The 26340-nt window shown below is 38.7% G+C and overlaps 1 protein-coding gene and 1 pseudogene across 1 annotated transcript in view; both read right to left on the minus strand.

The window, feature by feature from the left end:
• Positions 1-26340, minus strand: part of GRIA4 (glutamate ionotropic receptor AMPA type subunit 4) — a 660370-nt gene that overhangs the window by 331705 nt on the left and 302325 nt on the right. The window lies entirely within an intron of this gene.
• On the minus strand, positions 17780-17898 carry LOC128061041 (uncharacterized; annotated as a pseudogene).

The raw sequence follows: 26340 nt of genomic DNA on the forward strand, positions 1-26340 counted from the left end.
AAATGACAGGTAAGTTAGTTAGTTATTTCAGTCTCTCAGTCGTGGCTGACTCTTTGCGACCCCATGAATCACAGCACACCAGGCACAGTGGATTAAATCCCTGCAATTATCCTGACATTGTGGACGTTGGGGGAAATTATGGACTTTGGAAGAAAGTAGAAGCTAGAGTAAGGACAGATCTGAGTCTGAACTGACCCCACAGTGCCCACAGCAGGTCCAGAGACCTTTCTAAAGATATTGGATGACTTCATGAGTAGGAAGATTAGCTCACTGTGTGTGATGAGGATTATGGAGGACTCAGGAGGACATTCTTACTGCCACTCTCTCCCTATCTCTCTCAATATATATGTGTGCTCAAACTACCGCACAATTGCACTCATTTCACATGCCAGTAAAGTAATGCTCAAAATTCTCTAAGCCAGGATTCAGCAATACGTGAACTTCCTGATGTTTAAGCTGGTTTTAGGAAAGGCAGAGGAATCAGAGATCAAATTGCCAACATCCTCTGGATCATGGAAAAAGCAAGAGAGTTGCAGAAAAACATCTATTTCTGCCTTGTTGACTATGCCAAAGCCTTTGACACTGTGGATCATAATAAACTGTGGAAAATTCTGAAAGAGATGGGAATACCTGACCACCTGACCTGCCTCTTGAGAAATCTGTATGCAGATCAGGAAGAAACAGTTAGAACTGGACATGGAACAACAGACTGGTTTCAAATAGGAAAAGGAGTACATCAAGGCTGTATATTGTCACCCTGCTTATTTAACTTCTATGCAGAGTACATCATGAGAAACGCTGGAGTGGAAGAAACACAAGCTGTAATGAAGATTACCGGGAGAAATATCAATAACCTCAGATATGCAGATGACATCATCCTTATGGCAGAAAGTGAAGAGAAACTAAAAAGCCTCTTGATGAAAGTGAAAGAGGAGAGTGAAAAAGTTGGCTTAAAGCTCAACATGCAGAAAACGAAGATCATGGCGTTGGTCCCATCACTTCATGGGAAATAGATGGGGAAACAGTGGAAACAGTGTCAGACTTTATTTTGGGGGGCTCCAAAATCACTTCAGATGGTGATTGCAGCCATGAAATTAAAAGACGCTTACTCCTTGGAAGAAAAGTTATGACCAACCTAGATAGCATATTCAAAAGCAGAGACATTACTTTGCTGACTAAGGTCTAGTCAAGGCTATGGTTTTTCCAGTGGTCATGTATGGATGTGAGAGTTGGACTGTGAAGAAGGCTGAGCACTGAAGAATTGATGCTTTTGAAGTGTGGTGTTAGAGAAGACTCTTGAGAGTCCCTTGGACTGCAAGGAGATCCAATCAGTCCATTGTGAAGGAGATAAGCCCTGGGATTTCTTTGGAAGGAATGATGTTAAAGCTGAAACTCCAGTACTTTGTCCACCTCATGTGAAGGGTTGACTCATTGGAAAAGACTCTGATGCTGGGAGGGATTGGGGGCAGGAGGAGAAAGGGACAACTGAGGATGAGATGGCTGGATGGCATCACTAATTTGATGGATGTGAGTCTGAGTGAACTCTGGGAATTGGTGATGAACAGGGAGGCCTGGCATGCTGCGATTCATGGGGTCGCAAAGAGTAGGACAAGACTGAGAGACTGAACTGAATTAATACATACATATATATATATATATATATATATATATATATATATATATATACATATATAGTTGCCATTCAGTTGCTCATTAGCCTTCTTTATGATCCAACTCTCACATCCATGCATGACTACTGGAAAAACCATAGCTTTGACTATATGGACTTTGTTGGCAAAGTAATGTCTCTGCTTTTTAATATGCTGTCTAGGTTTGTCATAGCTTTTCTTCCAAGGAACAAGCATCTTTTAATTTCATGGCTGCAGTCACTATATATATATATATATATATATATATATATATAGTTTTTTTTTCTTTATTGTATTGTTCTTCTGTTGTCCTTCTTTATTATGCCTTTAATTTTTAACTTACTTTTTCCTTTTTAAAACTCTATTTTAAATAAATTCATTTTATTCTATTTTTCCTATTTTTACATTTTTCTTTAGTTATGTTGCATTTCCCCTCATGTTTTCTATTTTGTATTTTTCTAGTATAGTTTTTATTATTCGTTTTTATATACGGGTTTGTTTATTGGCTAGATTGATCTCTTCTTTTCTGACCTCTGGTTTTGTTCTTCTTTATCTCTCTTCTTTCTGTTCAGGAGTGTGTGAGTTTCTTTGGGTGTTCTTGTCTGTTGATTGTTGCTTAAACCATTTGTCTTGGGGTCTTGTGTGTCCATTACTTTTTTTATTTGTATACTTCCTTGACTTTCTCCCCCCAGCCCCCACCACCTTATCTCTTTCTCTTTCTGTTCTGTGCTGTATAGCTTGTGGAGTCCTGGTAAAATTCTGAGGTGGGGGCCCCAAGTTTAGAATGTTGGACTGCCAGAGAACTCTGGAACCCATGAAACATTAATTGGGGAGAGCTCTCCCAAAAGCCTCCATCTCAACACTAAGACCAGGCTTCACCCAAAAGCTAGCAAGCTCCAGTGGCAGGCACCTCATGCCAAACCATCAGTAAAATAAGAACACAACCATACCCATTAGCAGATAGGCTACCCAAACCATTCCCAGCTCCAAGACAACCCCAACACATCACTGAACATGTCACTGTCCTTCAGAGAGACATATTCCAGTTCTACCCATCAGAACACAAGCAGCAGTCCCCCCAACCAGGAAACCCTCAAAAGGCTCTAGTCCATCCCAGCCTTTTGAGGGCAGACTCCACAAACAAGAGGAACTACAACCTTGCAACCTGCAGAAAAGAGGCCACAAACGCAGTAAATCATACGAAATGAAAGGACAGAAAAACGTGCAGTAGATGAAGGAACATGGTAAAAACCAAAACCAAAACCAAAACAAAACAAAACAAAAAAACCCACCAACAAACTAAGAGGAAATAGGAGATCTGAATCTACCAAAGAATTCAGAGGAATCATAGTAAACATGATGCAAAATTCTGGAAATAAAATGGAGGCACCAATAAATAGAATAAAGGAACATATTGAAAAGATACAAGGAATGTTTAACAAGGATCTAGAAGAAAAAAATAATAGACAATTAGCAGTGAACCACACAATAACTAAGAAAAAACATGTTAGGGAGAACCCATAGCAGAATAACTGAGGTAGAGGAATGGATAAATGAGCTGGAAGATAGAATAGTGGAAATAACTGAAGCAGAGCCAAATAGAGAAAAATGGAATATAAAAAAAATGAGGACAGCCTCAGAGACGTCTGAGTCTTTAAGCACACCAACATTTGAATTAAAGGGATCACAGAAGAAGAAGAGAAAAGAAAAAATAAAATAAAATTTTTGTTGAGACTATAGCTGAAAACTTTCCTATCATTGGAAAGGAAATAGACACCCAATTACAGGAAGCCCAGAGAGTCCCATACAGGATAAACACAAGGAAAAACACACCAGTTCAGTTCAGTCGCTCAGTTGTGTTCGACTCTTTGCGACCCCCACAGCACACCAGGCCACCCTGTCCATCACCAACTCCCGGAGTTCACTCAGACTCACGTCCATCGAGTCAGTGTTGCCATCCAGACATCTCATCCTCGGTCGGCCCCTTCACCTCCTGCCCCCAATCCCTCCCAGCTTCAAAGTCTTTCCCAAAGAGTCAACTCTTCGCATGAGGTGGCCAAAGTACCATTTCCTCCATAGAAATCCCAGGGCTGATCTCCTTCAGAATGGATTGGTTGGATCTCCTTGCAGTCCAAGGGACTCTCAAGAGTCTTCTCCAACACCACACTTCAAAAGCATCAATTCTTTGGTGCTCAGTTTTCTTCACAGTTCAACTCTCACATCCATACATGACCACTGGAAAAACCATAGCTTTGACTAGGCGGACCTTAGTCGGCAAAGTAACGTCTCTGCTTTTGAATATGCTATCTAGGTTGGTCATAACTTTTCTTCCAAGGAGTAAGTGTCTTTTAATTTTGTGGCTGCAATCACCATCTGAAGTGATTTTGGAGCCCCCCAAAATAAAGTCTGACACTGTTTCCACTGTTTCCCCATCTATTTCCCATGAAGTGATGGAAGTGGATGCCATGATCTTCATTTTCTGAATGTTGAGCTTTAAGCCAACTTTTTCACTCTCCACTTTCACTTTCATCAAGAGCATATTAATCAAAGTAATAAGATTAAACACAAAGAAAATATTAGAAGCAACAAGAGAAACACAACATATAACATATAAGGCATCCCCATAAGGCAAATGGCTGATTTTTCAAAAGAAACTCTTCAGGCCAGAAAGGAGTGGCAAGGTATACTTAAAGTGATGCAATGAAAAAACCTACAACCAAGATTAGCCAGCAAGGATATCATTCAGATTCGACAGAGAAATGAAAATCTTTACAGATAAGCAGAAGTTAAGAGAATTCAGCACCACAAAACCAGCTTTACACAAATGCAAAGGAACTTCTCTAGACAGAAAACACAAGAGACAGAAAAAATCTACAATAACAAAGCCAAATAATAAAGTAAATGGTAAAAGGATCATGCAAATCAATAATTACCTTAAATGTAAATGGGCTAAATGTTCCAGCTGAAAGACACAGACTGGCTGAATGGATAAAAAACAAGATCCCTATATATTCTGTCTACAGAATAGACAGAAAGTGAGGGGATGGAAAAAGGTATTCCATGCAAATATAAATCCAAAGAAAGCATGAGTAGCCATACTCATATCAGATAAAATAGCTTTTAAAGTAAAGACCATTACAAGAGAAAAGGAAGGACACCACATAATGATCAAATGATTGATCTAAGAAGATATATATATATATGTATATATACACACCCAACATAGAAGCTACTCAATACATAGTGTTAGTCACTCAGTCATGTCTGACTTTTTGTGGCCCCATGGACCGTAGCCTGCCAAGCTCTTCTGTTCATGGAATTTTCCAGACAAGAATATTGGAGTGCATTGCCATTCTCTTCTCCAGTGGATCTTCCTGACCCAGGGATCGAACTTGGGTTTCCTACATTGCAGGCAGAATCTTTACCCTCTGAGCCATCATGGAAGCCTCAATACATAAGGCAAATGTTAACAACTATATAAGGGGAAATTGACAATAACACAAGGGGAGAATTTAACACAGGACTCACACCAATGGACACATCAGACAGAAAATTAGTAAGGAAGCACAAGCTTTAAATGATACATTGGACTACATGGATCTAATTGATATTTATAGGACATTTCACTTAATTTCTATTATTTAAATTGTGAGAGTGAAAGCTTTAGCCATTCACTTGTGTCTGACTCTTTGCGACTTCATGGATTGTAACCCAGCAGACTCCTAAGTCAATGGAGTTCTCCAGGCAAGAATACTGGAGTGAGTTTCCATTTCCTTCTCCAGGGGAACTTCCTGATCCAAGGATTGAACCTGGGTCTCCTGCATTATACACAGATTTTTGCCATCTGAGCCACCAGGGAAGCCCATTTAAATTGTAGTCAGCCACTCAACAGATACATTTAGCTCTTTGCTGTGTACTAGAAGACATGCAGATAGAGAGTTTACATTCTTGCTGGAAAGCAGTTGAAGTCAACAATAAGTAGCAGAAATTGGCCTATAATTATTTGCAAGTGGTGTGGTACTGATTACAAATCCCAAGAAGGGGAGATGGATACAATATACAGGAATCCACTATGGTTTCCAAAAGTGGTATAATTAAGCTGATTTAAGCAATGGGTAATATTTACCTAGAAAACAAGGATAAACCATGAGTTAGATTGGAAGGATGTTGGAGAACTGACTAATTAGGATGATTTAAGGGAATGAATTTTAATTTGGTGATGGTATTCCAAGCAAAATACAGAAGCATGCAGTGTTAAATTGTGAGTTAGAGTGCAATCATAGACCCCCAAGCTCACTATATAATCAAGCTTCCTAATTATTCATATTTCTAGAACCAAAACAGTTCAAATTTTCCTTGTTATGTGTATATACCATGATTGGCTTTACAGATGGTGCTGATGGGAAAGAAGCCACCTGCCAATGCAGGAGACATGAGACATGGTTATGATCCCTGGGTTGGGAAGATCCCCTGGAGGAGGGCATGGCAACCCACTCCAGTATTCTTGCCTGGAGAATGCTATGGACAGAGGAGCCCGGAGGGCTACAGTCCATAAGGTTGCAAAGAATTGGACTGAAGCAACTTTGTGCACATGTATACCATAATAATTTTCTAGAAGGTGCATACAACCCATTAAACTTTCATTTGATAACCGTGTTTGACAATGAGTTTTATATATGTCTCTTTTGTCATCTAAACACAAAATCTTTAGTATTTGCAATATGTCATTGCTTCTAATGTAGTGCCTTATGGACAGTCTCTCTCTGATTTATTTGGGCTTCTTTCTTCTCATTAACAAAATAGGATATTAAAGTTTACATTGCATGGAAAAGAAAGGCAAATGAGAAAATCTTCTATGAGCTCTTTATAAGAAAAATCATCAGTATTTATCAATGGATTAATCTATTGCTTAGTGGTAAGTTTGGTACAGCTATCTAAAAAATGTTTAAAGGAAAATAAATTCTATTTTATTTATTTACAGAGTCTCTTTATCTTATAAAGAAGATACATTTTCTTTCTTATTTTTCCATGTGTTTACATTCTAAATAACTGCCTATTTGCCTTCTCTTGTACCTCACAGGATGATGGAAGAACAAGAACATTGATGTAAATCAGCTTGCACAGGAGGTTGGTTGAAAGTAAATACAGTAATGACACAATATTTATCAAATATTTGAAATTTTTGACTACAATGAACACTGATATTCATGAGACTAATTAGAATAGAGACTAAATGCTTTAATAACCAAGTTTGTCATTTCCAGAGTTCACTAATTGTCTCCAAAATATGTAACTTAAAAAATCATATATAAATTTTATATAAGATCATATGTAAAATGATTGTATATAAACAAAATAAAAGTTGTATCATGCTTCAATGGATTTAGAAAGAAAACAACAGGTTTAGCATTTAATCAGCAGAAAATATCCAAATATATGAATGCATGCTAAAAAAAAGCAAAATTTTGAATAATCTTGCTGAACAACATGGGGCATTTGATTTTAGATTTATAAATTAGTTGGATGGAATCAATGAAAATATTGAATTTTATCCTGGGGAACAAGCAGTAGAGGAAAGAGAGAATTTGGCTAAAGATAGAATTAAAGTTGAACTAACTGATATGTGTCCTTTAAAATGATAGAGCTCATCAAGAAATAACTATATCCAAATGAAGGCTTAGGATGATGATTAAAATGGGCTTTCCTGAAGGCAGTTGGCTGGTAGTCTTTCTTGCATGGACTTACCGCTGCATTGGCATTTGTAATTTGCTGAACATTACTTCCTTTAACCATCAAATGAAACGAAAATAGTTGCATTAGGCAAGAGCAATAAAGCTTATGCTCAGTTTAGATCAGTTCAGTCTCTCAGTCGTGTCTGACTCTTTGCAACCTCACGGACTGCAGCACACAAGGCTTCCCTGTCCATCACCAACTGCCGGAGCTTGCTCAAACTCGTCCATTGAGTCAGTGATGCCATCCAACCATCTCATCCTCTGTCATCCCCTTCTCCTCCTGTCTTGAATCTTTCCCAGAATCAGGGTCTTTTCAAATGAGTCAGTTCTTTGCATAAGGTGACCAAAGTATTGGAGTTTCAGCGTTAGCATCAGTCCTTCCAATGTATATTCAGGACTGATTTCCTTAAGGAATGACTGATTTGATTTTGCAGTCCAAGGGACTCTCAAGACTCTTCTCCAACACCACAATTCAAAAGCATCAATTTTTCAGTGCTCAGCTGTCTTACTGTCCAACTCTCACATCCACATATAACTACTGGAAAAACCATAACTTTGACTATATGGATATTTGTCGGGAAAGTAATGTCTCTGCTTTTAAATATCCTGTCTAGGTTTGTCATAGCTTTTCTTCAAAGGAGAAAGTGTCATTTAATTTCATGGCTTCAGTCACCATCTGCTGTGATTTTGGAGCTCAAGAAAATGCAGTCTCCCACTGTTTCCACTGTTTTTCCATCTATTTGTCATGAAGTGATGGGATTGGAGGCAATAATCTTCATTTTTTGAATGTTGAGTTTTAAGCAAGCAAGGTTTTTTTTTTTTTTTTTTTTTTACTTTTGTCTTTCAATTTCATCAAGAGGCTATTTAGTTCCTCTTCACTTTCTGATATAAGGGTGGTATCATCTGCATATATGAGGTTATTGATGTTTCTTCTGCAATCTTCATTTCCGCTTGTCCAGCATCCAGTCCAGAATGTCACATGATTTACTCTGCGTATAAGGTAAATAAGCAGGGTGATGATATACAAGCTTGAATTACTCCTTTCTCAATTTGGAACCAGTCCTTTGTTCCATGTCCTGTTCTAACTCTTGACCTGCATACATATTTCTCAGGAGGCAGGTAAGGTGGTCTGGTACTTCAACGTTTTTAAGAATTTTCCACAGTTTGTTGTGATCCACACAGTCAAAGGTTTTAGCATAATCAATGAAACAGAAGTAGATGTTTTTCTGGAATTCTCTTGCTTTTTCTAGGATACAGTGGATGTTGGCAATTTGATCTCTGGTTCTTTTGCCTTTTCTAAATACAGCTTGAACATCTGGAAGTTCTTAGTTCACATACTGCTGAAGTGTAGCCTGGAGAATTTTGAGCATTACTTTGCTAGTGTGTGAGATGAGTACAATTGTGTGGTAGTTTGAAAATTTATGTTACTAATAACAAAATCATCTTGAAAGTGAAAGTGAAAGGGAATGTTCAGTCATGTCTTACTCTTTGAGACTCTATGGGCTAGAGTCCATGGAATTCTTCAGGCTGGAATACTGGAGTGGGTAGCGTTTCCTTTCTCCAAGGAATCTTTCCAAACCAATGATTGAAGTCAGGTGTCCCGCATTAGTGAAGTTGAATACGAAAACATAATAAACATTGATGTTCTAGCACTATGTTGATTTTCTTTATCTGTATTTTTCTAATGACAATGTAGCATTCAGACAATGATCCTGAATTATTGTAACTATTTTAATTGGTCTCCCTGCTTAATGCTTGCCGCTCCCCATATATATTCACTCCAGAGTGATCTTTTACTCTATTTTTAAAACTCATGAGTAGCTTTGTATTATCCTTGGAATAACGTGCAAACTTTTTTTAGTCTTGTCTCACTTAGTGAAGGTGTATTTCTTATCCTCTAAACACTCACCTCCTCTACCCACACAGTCACATCTGGTTCCTTTCACAATAAACTTCCTTCAGTGTCTGTACATGTATACTCTCCTACTAATTTTTCAGACGAAGCAGGGCATGAAAATCTTTGCAAGACACCCATCTATCCTATATATGTAACAGCATTCTATTCTTCCCCTATCAGTACAGTTGCCATATCATTGAACAATAATTAATTTTTAGTTAAATTATTTTATATTTCTAGACTTGGAGTTCTTAACAAATTTTGGTGTCATGAACCTATTTAGTATTCTGATGAGGTTTATTAGTTCCCTTCTCAGAACAATGCTTTTAAAGACACAAGATAGGTTATTTAGAATAACAAAGAGAAACCTGTTATATTGAAATATATATTTGAGACATTAATAATTAAACTGATGTCATACTAATATTCCTGATTTTTAATTATTGCATTAAGTAATAAAACCTAGTGGTAAGTCAATAACAAACAACTTAAAAATCATGAAGAGTGTTTTTCTGGCATTGAGTTGTATGAGCTGCTTGTATATTTTGTAAATAAATCCTTTGTCAGTTGTTTTTTTTGCTATTATTTTCTCCCATTCTGAGGATTGTCTTTTTATCCCATTGTTCATTGAAACACTATTTATAATAGCTAGAAAATGAAAGTAAACTAGATGTCCATCGACAAAAGAATGGATAAAGATGTGGTACATTTACACAATGGAGTATTACTCAGCCATAAAAAGGAAAACATTTGAGTCAGTTCTAATAAGGTGGAAGAACCTAGAACTTATTATACAGAGTGAAGTGAGTCAGAAAGAGAAAGAGAAATACCGTATACTAATGCATATACTGAATCTAGAAAAATGGTACTAAGAATTTATTTACAGGGCAACAGTGGAGAAAGAGACATAGAGAATAGACTTATGGAAATAGGGAGATGGGAGGAGAGGGTGAGATGTATGGAAAGAGTAACATGGAAACTTACATTACCATATGTAAAATAGATAGCTAATTGGAATTTGCTGTATGGCTCAGGAAACTCAAACAGGGGCTCTGGATCAACCTAGAGGGGTGGGATGGGGAGGGAAATGGGAGGGAGGTTCAGAAGGGAGGGGATATATGATACCTATGGCTGATTCAAGTTGAGGTTTAACAGAAAACATCAAAATTCTGTAAAGCAATTATCCTTCAATAAAAATAAATTAATTAAAAAATATCATGAGGAGTAAAAATGATATTTTCAGATATCTGCAACACTGAGAGGTATTATCTATGGTTTTTAATGGTGACAGAGTCACATTTACTACTAATACCTCTGTGATTTATGGCCTATATTAATAATTAAATTTAATGCTAATTTTCAGTTATAGGTAAGGAAAACTAAAGATGCCATTTTTTTAATACAAGTTTACAATGCCCTCTAGCTATCCTAGGCTAAAGCCTGTCTACTAACGTGTCAACTCAGTAAGGAGAGGCACTAGATCTTTCCTGCCTGTCATTGAATCCCCACTTTTTGACTATGTAATTATACAACTATAACATAACTACATATATATCAACTTCTGTTTTATGTGTTGGAGATAGAGCTGTGAATAATAAGACAAAAGCAGTATGTTTCATGGAATTTTCATTCTCATGGGAGAGGGAAGCACATCAAAGAGACTCATATTGTTCATGGAATACAATATTTCTCTGTTACTTTGACCTTTTCTAAGATCAATAAGTGTCTAGAAACACCTACTATAGCAGTTTTTAAAAATTATTTAGTTTTTAATTGAAGGATAATTGCTTTACAGGATTTTTTTGTTTTCTCTCAAACCTCAACATGAATTAGCCATAGCAGGTTTTAGTCAGGTATTGAAGTTCTGAATTAATTGGCTGATAATAAAGAGATCATTTAAAGTGGAAAGAAATTATTACTGTTTAAAACATACATGTTCATAACAGCCTGCTTATTTAGGGCTTCTTGATATAGAACCATAATTTATACACCTTCATATCCTTGTTTATCCAATTATCCCTTCCTTGAGATCCCATTCTTTTTGGTAACTACTAACTTTTCAGGACTGAGATATCACTTCTCTGGGAAGATTTTTCTACACTCCTCTCCACATAGCTTCACCAGTCTGGTTTGGAATCCTTCCTTGGTGTTCAAGTAGCACTTTGGGTATGTCTATATTTGTGAATAGCTGACAGACAGGAATTAAATTATCTGCCTGTTATTGCATATATTTGTTTTCCTTTCTCTAAATTATGGGACCTCAGTAAAGCTGACACATCACTCTCTCTATTGAAACACTGCTTCTGAACTCCCTGTGGGAAAGAAAACCCTTCAAATCTGAGAACATTCATTCCTGCTTTACTGAGAATATTTAAAGGTCAATTTTAAGAGAGGTAGAAGAATGCATGCATTTTGGGGTTCCCAAAACTCCAAAGGGATTGTGTCAAGATATTGTGATCCTAATACCTGACTGGCATTATCCCTCATCCTCTATTTACTCTTGAGGAGGACGTAGAAGAGGGACATCCTTATGTACTCATATATGTATAGTGTCCTTATTACTGTCTACATCTTTAAAAGTATAGGAAATGACATTGGCTTCAGGTATGTTTTCAAGAGACTTACTGGTCCTCACTTAAATCTACTTTCTCTAGCCTAAAATCCCACAGAGTACTAACCCAGTCTTACTTTTATTTGTATCTCCAGGAGTTGGCACAGTGTCCAGTGTATGGTAGCTAGCTATAAATGATTCCTGAACTGAACCAAAGTGATTTTAATGAAATTATGATGCTTTTAGACTGCTGCCACAAGAAATTGTTTCCCTGTTGGTAATGCATACTTTTCCTTAAAAAAGAGAATAAAGGGAATCTGTGAAAACCTAGCATGATTTTGAATGCATTATTTAAAAATCTCAATAATTTAACTTATGAGTAGACAAATATGTAGCCTATTTGTGTATTATGGATCAACCAGTTGGTAAACTGGCATAGACTTGACCATATCCCTGATTGAGACTTTAAATATTTATTTAGGAAGTTAGTGGTGTAGGTAAACCCTGAGCTTAACAAAATTACATGAGCACAACAAAATTACAGCTGGACTGCAAGGAGATCAAACCAGTACATCCTAAAGTAAATCAGTCCTGAATGTTCATTGAAAGGACTGATGCTGAAGCTGAAACTCCAACACTTTGGCCACCTGATGCACAGAACTGACTCATTGGAAAAGACCCTGATGTTAGGAAAGATTGAAGACAGGAGGAGAAGGGGACAACAGAGGATAAGGTGGTTGGATGGCATCACAGACTCGATGGACATGTGTTTGAGTAAGCTCTGGGAGTTGGTGATGGACAGGGAAGCCTGATGTGTTGCAGTGCATGGAGTTGCAAAGAATATGACATGAATGAGTGATTGAACTGAACTGAATAAAACAAGCATTGATGACAGAGATCTGAAGACCAACAAAAAAAAAAAAAAAGAAAGAAAAAGAAAAGGTTTTCTACAACTGAAGATGTAAAGAATAGACCATAATGATATGGTTAGAAAGGGTATAAATAAGGTATATTCAAGATCCATACCCATGGGTCAATGACCCACAAACAGGACAATGACAAAGTTTCTCCCCAAGGAGCAATGGATCCAAGCCCCACAGCAAGCACCCTAGACTGGGGATCATGGACCAAGGAATTGATGTTTGATTTTGGACGTCAAATGAGGCTTACTTTCAGAGAAGCCAGACATGTAGGAAATAGATTGCACTCTTAAATGGCACACACAAAATCTCACATGCTCAAGGACCCAGGGAATAAGCAGTGGTTTGAAAGGAGCCTGGGTTAGATGTACTTGCTGAGACTCAGAGAGGCAGAAGGCAAATGGAGTTCAACCTGGGAACACAGACACTGGAAGCAGCCATTTTTAGAGGCTCATTCTGTCATGAGAACACTGGTGCTAGTAAGCACCAATTCAGAATCCTCCCTCAAGCTGATTAGCATGAAAACCCAATCCAAACCCAACCATGGAACTAGTACCGAGATGTCTCAGGCCAAGCAGCTATCTGGGTGAGACTACAGCTCCATGTGCCACCAAGGAAGCTGCCTCAGGACACCCCTGAGTCCCCAGATGCTCTGAGACCCAGCCGTGCTCATAAGAGGGGCCAGGACCCAGCCTTTCTCACCAGCAGTCTAGCACTAGTTCAGGGACTCCTGAGATTCCTATTGCAAGGGCAATAAGAGACTGCGGGTCCCAGCTCCATGCCCAAGTGGGCTGGAACTAGTCTCTGGACTCCCTAGGCTGCTGCCCCACCCACCAGTGTACTGATATCAGCTCTGAGATATTTGCTCCCTATAGCAACAGATTCAGGAATCCAATACAATTTACCAGTGAGTTGGCAATAGCCCCAGGAAATGGCTTCACCCATCAGTGAGACAGTACTAGTCCTGTGATACCCTGGGCCCTGGTCCCACTCACCAGTACTGACACCAGCCCTAGCACCACATTGTGCTCCAATGCTTCTCATTGGCATGTTGCATCCAGTCCAAGACTCATTGGACTCCTAATCCACTCACCTTAGGATCTGATACCATTCACCAGCAAGGCAGCACTACCTTTGGGACACTCTGGAGCCTGTAGCCAGCTGTGTTAGGAACTGACCCCACCATCAACAAGCCAACAGTAAATCTGGGATCCCCTGGCCAGCACTAGTCACTCTGGGACTCAACTCCTCTCACTTCTGGGCCAGCAATAGCCTGAAGCTACACAGCCTGCCATATTAAGACCTGGCCACACTGGCCAACATTTGCTGCACAAGTCAGGGTCTGGAAAGCAGTGGAACTATAGGAAAGCCACATTTACAAGACTACCCACAGCAGTCAGCCTTTCACAATAGAAAGGCCCATGCAGTTCATGTAAGGGGCTCCCCTAGAGCATATAGCCCTGGTGACTAGAGGAATGGATTCATCCCATGCATGAGACATCCATAGAAAAAGCCAATTCTCCAAGATCAGCAAATTTAACTAACATAACAATACAAAAATTAAAACAGCAAACTGGACAAAATGAGAAGAACAAAGATATGTTCCAAATGAAGAAACAAAATGAATCCCTAGAAGAAGAACTAAGTGGAGATAAGCAATCTCTCCAATGAAGAGTCCTAGATAATGATCATAAAGATGCTCAAAGTACTTGAGATAAGAATGGACAAACACATTGAGAACTTTAACAAGGAATTGGAAAATATAAAAAAGATTCAAACAGAGCTTAAGAATACTATAACTGAAATAAAATATATACTAGAAGGAATTAACAGTAGATTAGATGATATGAAGGAACAGATTTGTGAACTGCAAGAAAAGTGGAAGCTGAAAAGAAGAAAGAAAAAAACAGTAAAATTATGAGGACAGTTAGGAGAACTATGAAACAATGTCAAGCATATTAACATTAATATTTTAGGGGTCCCGGAAAGAGATGATAGAGAAGGGGCAGAAATTATATTTGAAGACAAAATAGCTGGAGATTTCCTTAGCCTGAGAAAGAAACAAATATCCAGGTCCAGGAATCACAGAGAGTCTCAAACAGGATCAAACTGGAAGTACACACTAAGGCATATCATATTCAAAATGGTAAAAATTAAATTTAGAAATATTATTAAAATCAGCATGGGAAAAGCAACAAGTTAAGCATAAAGGAATTCCCAAAAGTCTATCAGCACACTTATCAGCAGGAATTCTGTTGGTCATAAGGAAATGTGTTAGTTGTTCATTTGTGTCCAACTCTTTGCAACCCCATGGACTGTAGCCTGCCAGGCTCCTCTGTCCATGGAATTCTCCAGGCAAGAATACTGGAGTGGATTGTAATTTCCTTCTCCAGGGATCTTCCTGACCCAGGGATTAAACCTGGGTCTCCCACATTATGGGCAGATTCTTTACTGTTTAGGCCACCAGAGAAGAACCCATAAGGGAATAGCATGATATATTTACAAATGACAAAAAGGAAACATGCACAACCAAGAAGCCTTTCATTTAAGAAGGCTATCTGGCAGGGATTTCATTCTGATTTGAAGGAGTTCAGCAAGCTAGCAAAGGGTTTTACAAGAAATGTTCTTTGGCCTTCTCTAAGTAGAAAAGAAAAAGCCACAACTAGAAATATCAAGTGGATGGAAGGAAAGATTTGTTGGTAAAGGTAAATATACAGTTAAGTTAATAAATTGACCACATACACAGCTAGTAGGAAGCTTAAAAGATCAAAGTAGGAATATCATCTATATGCATAGTGCATAATTAAGATATACACAAGCAAGAAAGTGTAAAACATGATGTCATAACTGTAAATGGGAGTGGGCTGTTAAAATGCATTTGAACTTAGAACTGCAACTTAAAATAATCATGTATACATAAGATGGTGTATATAAACCTCATGGTAACCACTCCAATACTTTGGTCACTTGATGTGAAGAGCTGACTCATTGGAAATGATCCTGATGTTGGAAAAGATTGAGGACAGGAGGAGAAGCAGGTGACAGAGGATGAGATGGTTAGAGGGCATTGCTGGCTCAATTGACATGAGTTTGAGCAAACTCTGGGAGATGGTGAAGGGCAGGGAAACCTGATGTGCTGAAGTTCATTGGATTACAAAGAGCTGGACATGACTTAGCGACTGAACAATAACAACAGTGGTAATCACAAACCAAAAATCCGTCATAAATATACCTATGGAATAGAGAAAGACATTTGACTATATCTCTAAAGATAGTCATCAAATCACAGGGGAATATATCAACAGGAAAGAAAGGACCAAAAAACTACTCAACAATAATCCAAAATCAATTAACAAAATGGCAATGAGTACAAAACTATTAATAATTACCTTAAATGTAAATAGACTAAGTGGTCCAAAGAAAAGACACAGAGTGACTGAATGTATACATAAATAAGACCCATACAGAAGCTGCCTCCAAGAGACTTACTTCAGATATAAACACACACAGACTGCATGTGAGATGAGAAAAGGTATTCCATGAAAGTGAAGAAAGCTGGAGTATCAATATTTATATAAGACAAAACAGACATTAAAACAAAGACTGTAACAAGATGATCAAGGGATCAATCTAAGAAAAAGATAAAGCACTGTAAATATATATTGTCCCTACATAGAAACACCTAAATACATAAAACAAACACAATAATAATAGTGGACTTTATCCCCTCATTTACATCAATGGCCAAATCATCCAAATCAATAAGGAAACACTGATCTTAAATGACACATAGAGCCAATGGACTTAAATGATAACAGAGCATTCCATCCAAAGTGGCAGTATACATATTCTCTTCAAGTGTACATGGAACATTATCTAGGAAAGATCAGGTGCTAGGCCATAAAATATTAATCAATAAACACAAAAAAAACTGAATTCATGGGAAGCATCTTTTCTGATCACTTTGCTATGTGACTATAAATCAACTATTTTATTAACAGTTTGCATTAAAAATGCAAAAATCACAAATATTTGGAGGTTAAACAACATGCTAAAAACAACTAATGGACCATTGAAGAAATCAAAGAGGAAACCAAAAAAATATCTGGAGAAAAATAAAAACACAATGACCCAAAATCTATGGGTTGCAACAAATTAGTTGTAAGTGAGAAGTTTATGGTGATAGAACTCTGCCTCTGGAGACATAAAAAAAAGCAAGTAAATGAACTAATTGCATACTTCATTAAAGTAAAAAAAAGTAGAACAAGCAAAACCCAGACAAAACCCAGTAGTTCAGTTCAGTTCAGTCTCTCAGTCATGTCTGAAGTTTTGCAACACCACGGAGTGCAGCACTTCAGGCTTCCCTGTTCATCACCAACTTCCTGAGCTTGCTCAAACCCATGGCCATCGAGTCTGTGATGCCGTCCAACCATCTAATTTTCTGTTGTCCCCTTCTCCTCCTGCCTTCAATCTTTCCCAGAATCCTTCTACCTGTGAATCAGGTAGCCACAGTACTGGAGTTTTAGCTTCAACATCAGTCCTTCCAATGAATATTCAGGACTTACTTTCTTTAGGATTGACTGGTTGAATCTCCTTGCAGTCCAAAGGACACTCAACAATCTTCTCCAACACCACAGTTCAAAAGCATCAAATCTTTGGTGCTCAGTCTTCTTTATAGTCCAACTCTCACAACTATACATGACTGTAAAAACCATAGCTTTGACTAGACAGGACTTTGCTGGCAAACTAAAGTCTCTGCTTTTTAATATGCTATCTAGGTTAGTCATTTCTTCCAGAGAGCAAAGAAAGAAAAGAAAGGGAAATCGCTCAGTCGTGTCCAACTGTTTGCAACGCCATGGGCTGTAGCCTACTAGGCTCCTCAGTCCATGGCATTTTCCAGGCAAAAGTGCTGGGGTGGGTTGCCATTTCCTTCTCCAGGGGATCTTCCTGACCCAGGGATTGAACCCTGGTCTCCTGCATTGCAGGCAGACGCTTTACTGTCTGAGCCACCAGGAAAGCCCTCAAAGAAAAGCCTACAGTACCTGATATTCTCAGGCAGCCTCCCATCCATGTACTGGTTAGGCCCAACCCTGATTAGCTTCTGAGATCAGATGAGATCGGGCGCATTCAGGATGGTATGGCTGTAGCATCTTTTAATTTCATGGCTGCAGTCACCATCAGCAATGATTTTGGAGCCCAAGAGACCAAAGTCTGTCACTGTTTCCATTGTTTCCTCATCTATTTTCCATGACGTGATAGGACCGGATGCCATAACCTTAATGTTTTGAATGTCGAGTTTTAAGTCAACTTTTTCATCTCCTTTTTCACTTTCATCAAGAGACTCTTTAGTTCTTTGCTTTCAAGGAGTCATCTGTATATCTGAGATTATTGGTATTTCTCCTGCAATCTTGACTCCAACTTGTGGTTCACCCAGTATAGCATTTTGCATGATATACTCTGCATGTAAGTTAAATATGCAGGGTGACATTATACAGCCATGATGCACTCCTTTCCCAATTTATAACTAGTCCATTGTTCCATGTCCAGTTCTAACTGTTGCTTCTTGATCTGCACACAGACTTCTCAGGAAGCATGTAGGGTTGTCTGGTGTTTCAGTCTCTAAGAATTTTCCACAGTTTGCTGTGATCCACACAGTCAAAGACTTTGGCGTAGCAAATATCACAGAAGTAGATATTTTCTGGTACTCTCTCTCTTTTTGTATGATCCAACATGTGTTGGCAATTTGATCTCTGGTTCCCCTGTCTTTTCTAAATCTAGCTTGAATATTTGGAAGTTCTCAGTTCATGTACTGTTGAAGGCTGGCTTGGAGAATTTTGAGCATTACTTTGCAAGCATGTGAAATGAGTGCAAGCATGCAGCAGTTCAAACATTCTTTGGCATTACCCGTCTTTGGGATTGGAATGAAAACTGACCTTTTCTAGTCTTGTGGTCACTGCTGAGATTTCCAAATTTGCTGGCATATTTAATGCAGCACTTTCACAGCAACATCTTTTAGTATTTGAAATGGCTTAACTGAAATTCCATCACCTCCACTAGCTTTGTTCATAGTGATGCTTCCTAACACCCACTTGACTTCACATTTCAGGATGTCTGGCTCTAGGTGAGTGATCATACCATCTGGGTTAACCAGCGGTTATGTGGGTCATTAAGATCTTTTTTGTATAGGTATTCTGTGTATTCTTGCCACCTCTTCTTAATATCTTCTTCTTCTGTTAGGTCCATACAATTTCAGTCCTTTATTTTACCCATATTTGTATGAAGTTTTCCCTTGGTATCTCTAATTTTCATGAAGAGATCTCTAATCTTTCCCATTATATTGCTTTCCTCTATTTCTTTGCATTGATCACTGAGGAAGGCTTCTTTCTCTCCTTTCTATTCTTTGGAACTCTTCATTCGATGGGTATTTCTTTCTTTTTCACCTTTACCTTTAGCTTCTCTTCTTTTCTCAGCTATTTGTAAGGCCTCCTAAGACAACCTTTTTGCCTTTATACATTTATTTTTTGGGGGGATGTTCTGAATCACTGCTTCCTGTACAATGTCATGAACCTCCATCCATAGTTCTGCCTATTAGATTTAATGCCTCGAATGTATTTGTTACTTTCACTGAGTAATTGTTAAGTATTTGATTTAGATCATACCTGAATGGTCTAGTGGTTTTCCCTACTTTCTACAATTTAAGTTTGAGTTTTGTAATAAGGAGTTCATGATCTCAGCCACAGTTAGCTCCTGGTTGTGTTTTTGCTGACTGTATAGAGCTTATCTATCTTTGTCTGCAAAAAAATATTATCAATCTGATTACTGTACTGACCATCTGGCCATGTCCATGTGTATAGTCATCTCTTGTGTTGTTGGAAGAGGGTGTTTGCTATGACTCGTGTATTCTCTTGGCAAACTTTGTTAGCCTTTCCCTGCTTCATTTTTTACTTCCAAGGCCAAACTTGCCTGTTACTCTAGGTACCTCTTAACTTCCTACTTTTGCATTCCAGCCCCTTGTGATGAAAAAGGACATCTGTTTTTGGTGTTAGTTCTAGAAGATCTTGTAGGTCTTCATAGAACAATTCAGCTTCAGCTTCTTCAGCATTAGTGGTTGAGGCATAGACTTAGATTACTGTGGTATTGTATGGTCTGCCTTGGAAATGTACAGAGATTATTCTGTCATTTTTAAGATTGGACCAAAGTACTGCTTTTGGAGTCTTTTGTTGACTATGAGGGCTACTGCATTTCTTCTAAGTGATTCTTGCCCACAGTAGTACATATAAATGGTCACCTGAATTAAATTCACCTATTTCAGTCCATTTTATTTCACCAATTCTTAAAATGTTGATGCTCACTTTTGCCACCTCCTGTTTATCCACTTCCAGTTTAGCTTGATTTATGGACCAAGCAGTCCAGATTCCTATACAACACTATTATTTACAGCATCACACTGAAGAGACAAAGCAGATGTGAGAGCAATGCACTGTTTTGGATGTGACTGATGATGGAAGTAGAGCCCAATGCTGTAAAGAACAAACTCAGTAGAAGGAAAAACATTCATAAGTATCATAGTAGGAATAAATGACATAAGAACTAAAAATAAAATAAATAAATAAAGAAAAAAAAAACATGAATGAAACCAAGAGCTAGTTATTTGAAAAAAGAAGCAAGATTGAAAAACTTGTAGACAGACTCAACAAGGAAAAGAAAAGAAAAAGAAAAGGAGAGGTTCAAAATTAATAAAGTTAGAAGTTAAAAAGGAGACATTACAACTGATATCACAGAAATACAAAGGATCATAAAAGATTATTATAAACAATCATATGCTAATAAGATTGACAACCTAGAAGAAATGGACAAATTCCTATAAATGTTCCTTATCCCAAGATTAAATCAGTAAGTAAATATGAAGAGACCAATTACCAATAAAATTGGGTCATTAATTAAAAAAAATCTCAATAAAGATCACAGGTGTTTATTGACATAACAGGTAAATGCTACCAAATATTTAGAGGAGCATTACCACCCATCCTTCTTAAATTAGCCAACAAAACAGCAAAAGAAGGAATACTTACAAACTCATTGTAAGATATGAACACCATCCTGATGTCAAACCAAAGATATCACAATAAAGAAAATTCTAGGCTAATATCTCTGATAAAGGTAGATGTAAAACTTCTCTATAAAATATTAGCTAACCCAATTCAATGATCATTAAAAAATCATACAAAATAATCAAATTGGATTCATTTCAGGAATACAAGGATAGTTCAACATCCCTAAGTCAATCAATGTGCTTACCATGTTACCAAATTGAAGAACAAAATAATATAATCATTTCAATAGATGTGGGAAAATCTTTCAACAAAATCTAACAAATATTTATGATAAAAAACAGATAATAAAGTGTGTATAGAGGAAACATAACAGTATAATGAAGTCTAAATGAAAAATTTAAGCGTGGGCGGCTGCAACTGGTGCACTAAGCTTGGCTGAAAGAAGCTACCCCACGTCCGAGGTCAGGGGCAGAAGCCAGGAGGACCCCATGCCCAAAGGGCGGCAGTCAAGAGGAGTTACCCCACGTCCGAGGTCAGGGGCAGCAGCCGAGAGTGCCAGGCTGCGACAGTGCAGGAATGGCTGAGAGGGGCTATCCCACATCCGAGGTCAGGGGCAGTGGTCAGGAGGAGCTACCCCACATCGGAGGCCAGGGGCAGCGGCCGAGAGGAGCTACCCTGCATCCAAGGTTGGGGCGGCAGGGAGGAGCCACCCTGTGCCCGAGGCCAGGGGTGGCCACCGGGAGGAGGAACCCCATATCCAAGTAGTGGTGGCTGCACAGGCGCAGAAGGGCCTAGAGAGGCTATCCCACGTTGAAGGTCAGGAAAGGCAGTGGTGAGGAGATACCCTTCGTCCAAGGTAAGGAGCAGTGGCTGCACTTTGCTGGAGCAGCCATGAAGAGATACTCCATGCCCAAGGTAAGAGAAACCCAAGTAAGATGGTAGGTGTTGCAAGAGGGCATCAGAGGGCAGACACACTGAAACCATACTCACAGAAAACTAGTCAATCTAATCACACTAGGACCACAGCCTTGTCTAACTCAATGAAACTAAGCTATGCCCACAGGGTAACCAAGATGGGCGGAGGATAGTGGAAAGTGGAAAGGTCTGACAGTGGAAAGGTCTGACAGAATGTGGTCCACTGGAGAGGTAATGGCAAACCACTTCAATATTCTTGCCTTGAGAACCCCATGAACAGTATGAAAAGGCAAAATGATAGGATACTGAATGAGGAACTCCCCAGGTCAGTAGGTGCCCAACACACTACTGGAGATCAGTGGAGAAATAACTCCAGAAAGAATGAAGGGATGGAGCCAAAGCAAAACAATACCCAGCTGTGGATGTGACTGGTGATAGAAGCAAGGTCCGATGCTGTAAAGAGCAATATTGCATAGGAACCTGGAATGTCAGGTCCATGAATCAAGGCAAAATGGAAGTGGCCAAACAAGAGATGGCAAGAGTGAACATTGACATTCTAGGAATCAGCAAACTAAACTGGACTGGAATGGGTGAATTTAACTCAGATGACCATTATATCTACTACTGCAGGCAGGAATCCCTCAGAAGAAATGGAGTTGCCATCATGGTCAGCAAAAGAGTCTGAAATTCAGTACTTGGATGCAGTCTCAAAAACGACAGAATGATCTGTTCGTTTCCAAGGCAAACCATTCAATATCACCACAATCCAAGTCTATGCCCCAACCAGTAATGCTGAAGAAGCTGAAGTTGAACGGTTCTATGAAGATCTAAAAGACCTTGTAGAACTAACACCCAAAAAAGATGTCCTTTTCATTATAGGGGACTGGAATGCAAAAGTAAGAAGTCAAGAAACACCTGGAGTAACATGCAAATTTGGCCTTGGAATGCAGAATGAGGCAGGGCAAGGACTGATATAGTTTTGCCAAGAAAATGCACTGGTCATAGCAAACACCCTCTTCCAACAACACAAGAGAAGACTCTGCACATGGACATCACCAGAGGGTCAACACTGAAATCCGATTGATCATATTCTTTGCAGACAAAGATGGAGAAGCTCTATACAGTCAACAAAAACAAGACCAGGAGCTGACTGTGGCTCAGATCATGAACTCCTTATTACCAAATTCAGACTTAAATTGAAGAAAGTAGGGAAAACCGCTAGACCATTCAGATATGACCTAAATCAAATCTCTTATGATTATACACTGGAAGTGAGGAATAGATTTAAGGGACTAGATCTGATAGATAGAGTGCCTATCTATGGATTGAGGTTCGTGACATTGTACAGGACAGGGATCAAGACCATCCCCATGGAAAAGAAATGCAAAAAACAAAATGGGTGTCTGGGGAGGCCTTGCAAATAGCTGTGGAAAGAAGAGAGGTGAAAAACAAAGGAGAAAAGGAGAGATATAAGCATCTGAATGCAGAGTTCCAAAGAATAGCAAGAAGAGATAAGAAAGCCTTCCTCAGTGATCAATGCAAAGTAATAGAGGAAAAGAACAGAATGGGAAAGACTAGAGATCTCTTCAAGAAAATGAGAGATCCAAGGGAATATTTAATGCAAAGATGGGCTTGATGAAAGACAGAAATGGTATGGACCTAACAGAAGCAGACGATATTAAGAAAAGGTGGCAAGAATACACAGAAGAACTGTACAAAAAAGATCTTCATGACCCAGATAATCACGATGGTGTGATCACTCCTCTAGAGTCCGTCATCCTGGAATGTGAAGTCAAGTGGGCTGTAGAAAGCATCACTATGAACAAAGCTAGTGGAGGTGATGGAATTCCAGTGGAGCTCTTTCAAATCCTGAAAGATGATGCCGTGAGAGTGCTGCACTCAATATGCCAGCAAATTTGGAAAGCTCAGCAGTGGCCACAGGACTGGAAAGTGTCAGTTTTCATTCCAATCCCAAAGAAAGGCAATGACAAAGAATGATCAAACTACTGCACAATTGTACTCACCTCACACGCTGGTAAAGTAATGCTCAAAATTCTCCAAGCCAGGCTTCAGAAATACGTAAACTGTGAACTTCCTGATGTTCAAGCTGGTCTTAGAAAAGGCAGAGGAACCAGAGATCAAATTGCCAACATCTGCTGGATCATGGAAAAGGCAAGAGAGTTCCAGAAAAACATCTATTTCTGCTTTATTGACTATGCCAAAGCCTTTGGCTGTGTGGATCACAATAAACTGTGGAAATTTCTGAGAGAGATGGGAATACCAGACCACCTGACCTGCCTCTTAAGAAATATGTATGCAGGTGAGGAAGCAGCAGTTAGAACTGGACATGGAACAACAGACTGGTTCCAAATAGGAAAAGGAATACATCATGGCTGTATATTGTCACCCTGCTCATTTATCTTATATGCAGAGTACATCATGAGAAACGCTGGACTGGAAGAAACACAAGCTGGAATCAAGAATGCCGGGAGAAATATCAATAACTTCAGAATTGCAAATGACACCACCCTTATGGCAGAAAGTGAAGAGAAACTAAAAAGCCTCTTGATGAAAGTGGAAGAGGAGAGTGAAAAAGTTGGCTTAAAGCTCAACATTTAGAGAAGTAAGATCATGGCGTTGGTCCCATCACTTCATGGGAAATAGATGGGGAAACAGTGGAAACAGTGTCAGACTTTATTTTGGGGGGCTCCAAAATCACTGTATATGGTGACTGCAGCCACGAAATTAAAAGACGCTTACTCCTTGGAAGAAAAGTTATGACCAACCTAGATAGCATATTCAAAAGCAGAGACATTACTTTGCTGACTAAGTTCCATCTAGTCAAGGCTATGGTTTTTCCAGTGGTCATGTATGGATGTGAGAGTTGGACTGTGAATAGGGCTGAGCACTGAAGAATTGATGTGTTTGAACTGTGGTGTTCGAGAAGACTCTTGAGAGTCCCTTGGACTGCAAGGAGATCCAACCAGTCCATTCTGAAGGAAATCAGCCGTGGGATTTCTTTGGAAGGAATGATGCTAAATCTGAAACTCCAGTACTTTGGCCACCTCATACGAAGAGGTGACTCATTGGAAAAGACTCTGATGCTGGGAGGGATTGGGGGCAGGAGGAGAAGGGGCCGACAGAGGATGAGATGACTGGATGGCATCACTGACTCGAAGGATGTGAGTCTGGATGAACTCTGGGAGTTGGTGATGGACAGGGAGGCCTGGCATGCTGTAATCATGGGGTTGCAAAGAGTCAGACACAACTGAGTGACTGAACTGAGCTAAGTGTCATATTCAATGGTAAAAAGCTGAAAGAATTTCCTCTAATATCAGGAATAAGACAAGGATGGCTACTCTCAACAATTTTACTCAGCATAATATCAGAATTTGTAGCCACAGCAATCAGACTAAAAAGAGAAATAACAGACCTCCAAATTGGAAAGCAAGAAATAAATATATCACTGTAGGTGACATGACACTATAAATATAAAATTCTAAAGATATGACCAAGATATTTAGAAGTAATAATTTGGTAAATTCCAGGGCACAAAATTAATATGTAGAAATCTGTTGTATTGTATATACACTAACATCAAAGTATCAGAAATAAAAATTAAAAGAACAATTGTAATTGCAGCAAAAATAATAAAATATAGAGGAATAAATCCAACAAAGGAGGTAAAAGATCTGTATTTGGAGACATATAAGACACAAGAAAGAAATTGAAGACCACACAAAAGATGACAACAGACAACATGCTCATGGATTGGAATAAGTTATATTGTTATAATGATCATACTACCTAAAGCAATCTGTGACTTGATGCAATCCCTATTTAAAAAATGACATTTTTCACACAAGTGAACAAATAATTCTGAAATTTGTTGGAAACATAAAAGATTTCAAATAGCCAAAACAATTTTTGAGAAAGAACAAAATCTGGATACATTATGCTATCTGATTTCAAGCTATAAAACAAACCTATAGTAATCAAAACAGTATGGTACTGGCACAAAAACAGACACGTGGATAAATATGGACCAGAATACAGAGCCCAGAAATGATTTCACAGTTATATGCTCAATTAATCTAGGACAAAGGAGCCGAGTATACAATAAGGTAAAGCAGACTCTTAAATAAATGTTGTTTGGTACAGCTACATGCAAAGTAATCAAACTGGGCTGCTTTCTCATACCATATACAAAAATAAACTCAAAATACATTAAAGACTTAAATGTAAGACATTAAACTAAAATTTCTGGAATAAAATAGGCAGTATTCTCTTTGACATTGGTCTTAGCAATGATTTTATGGCTGCTGCTAAGTCATTTCAGTCATGTCCGACTCTGTGTGACCGCATAGACGGCAGCCCACCAGGCTCCTCCATCCCTGGGATTCTCCAGGCAAGAACACTGAAGTGGGTTGCCATTTCCTTCTCCAATACATGGAAGTGAAAACTGAAAGCGAAGTCGCTCAGTCGTGTTGGACTCTTAGAGACCCCATGAACTGCAGCCTACCAGGCTCCTCCATCCATGGGATTTTGCAGGCAAGAGTACTGAAATGGGGTGCCACTGCCTTCTCTGCGTATTCTCAAAGATAAGCAAATTAGATTACATC

Source organism: Budorcas taxicolor, chromosome 15 (genome assembly GCF_023091745.1).
Source record: "Budorcas taxicolor isolate Tak-1 chromosome 15, Takin1.1, whole genome shotgun sequence".
Taxonomy (NCBI): domain Eukaryota; kingdom Metazoa; phylum Chordata; class Mammalia; order Artiodactyla; family Bovidae; genus Budorcas; species Budorcas taxicolor.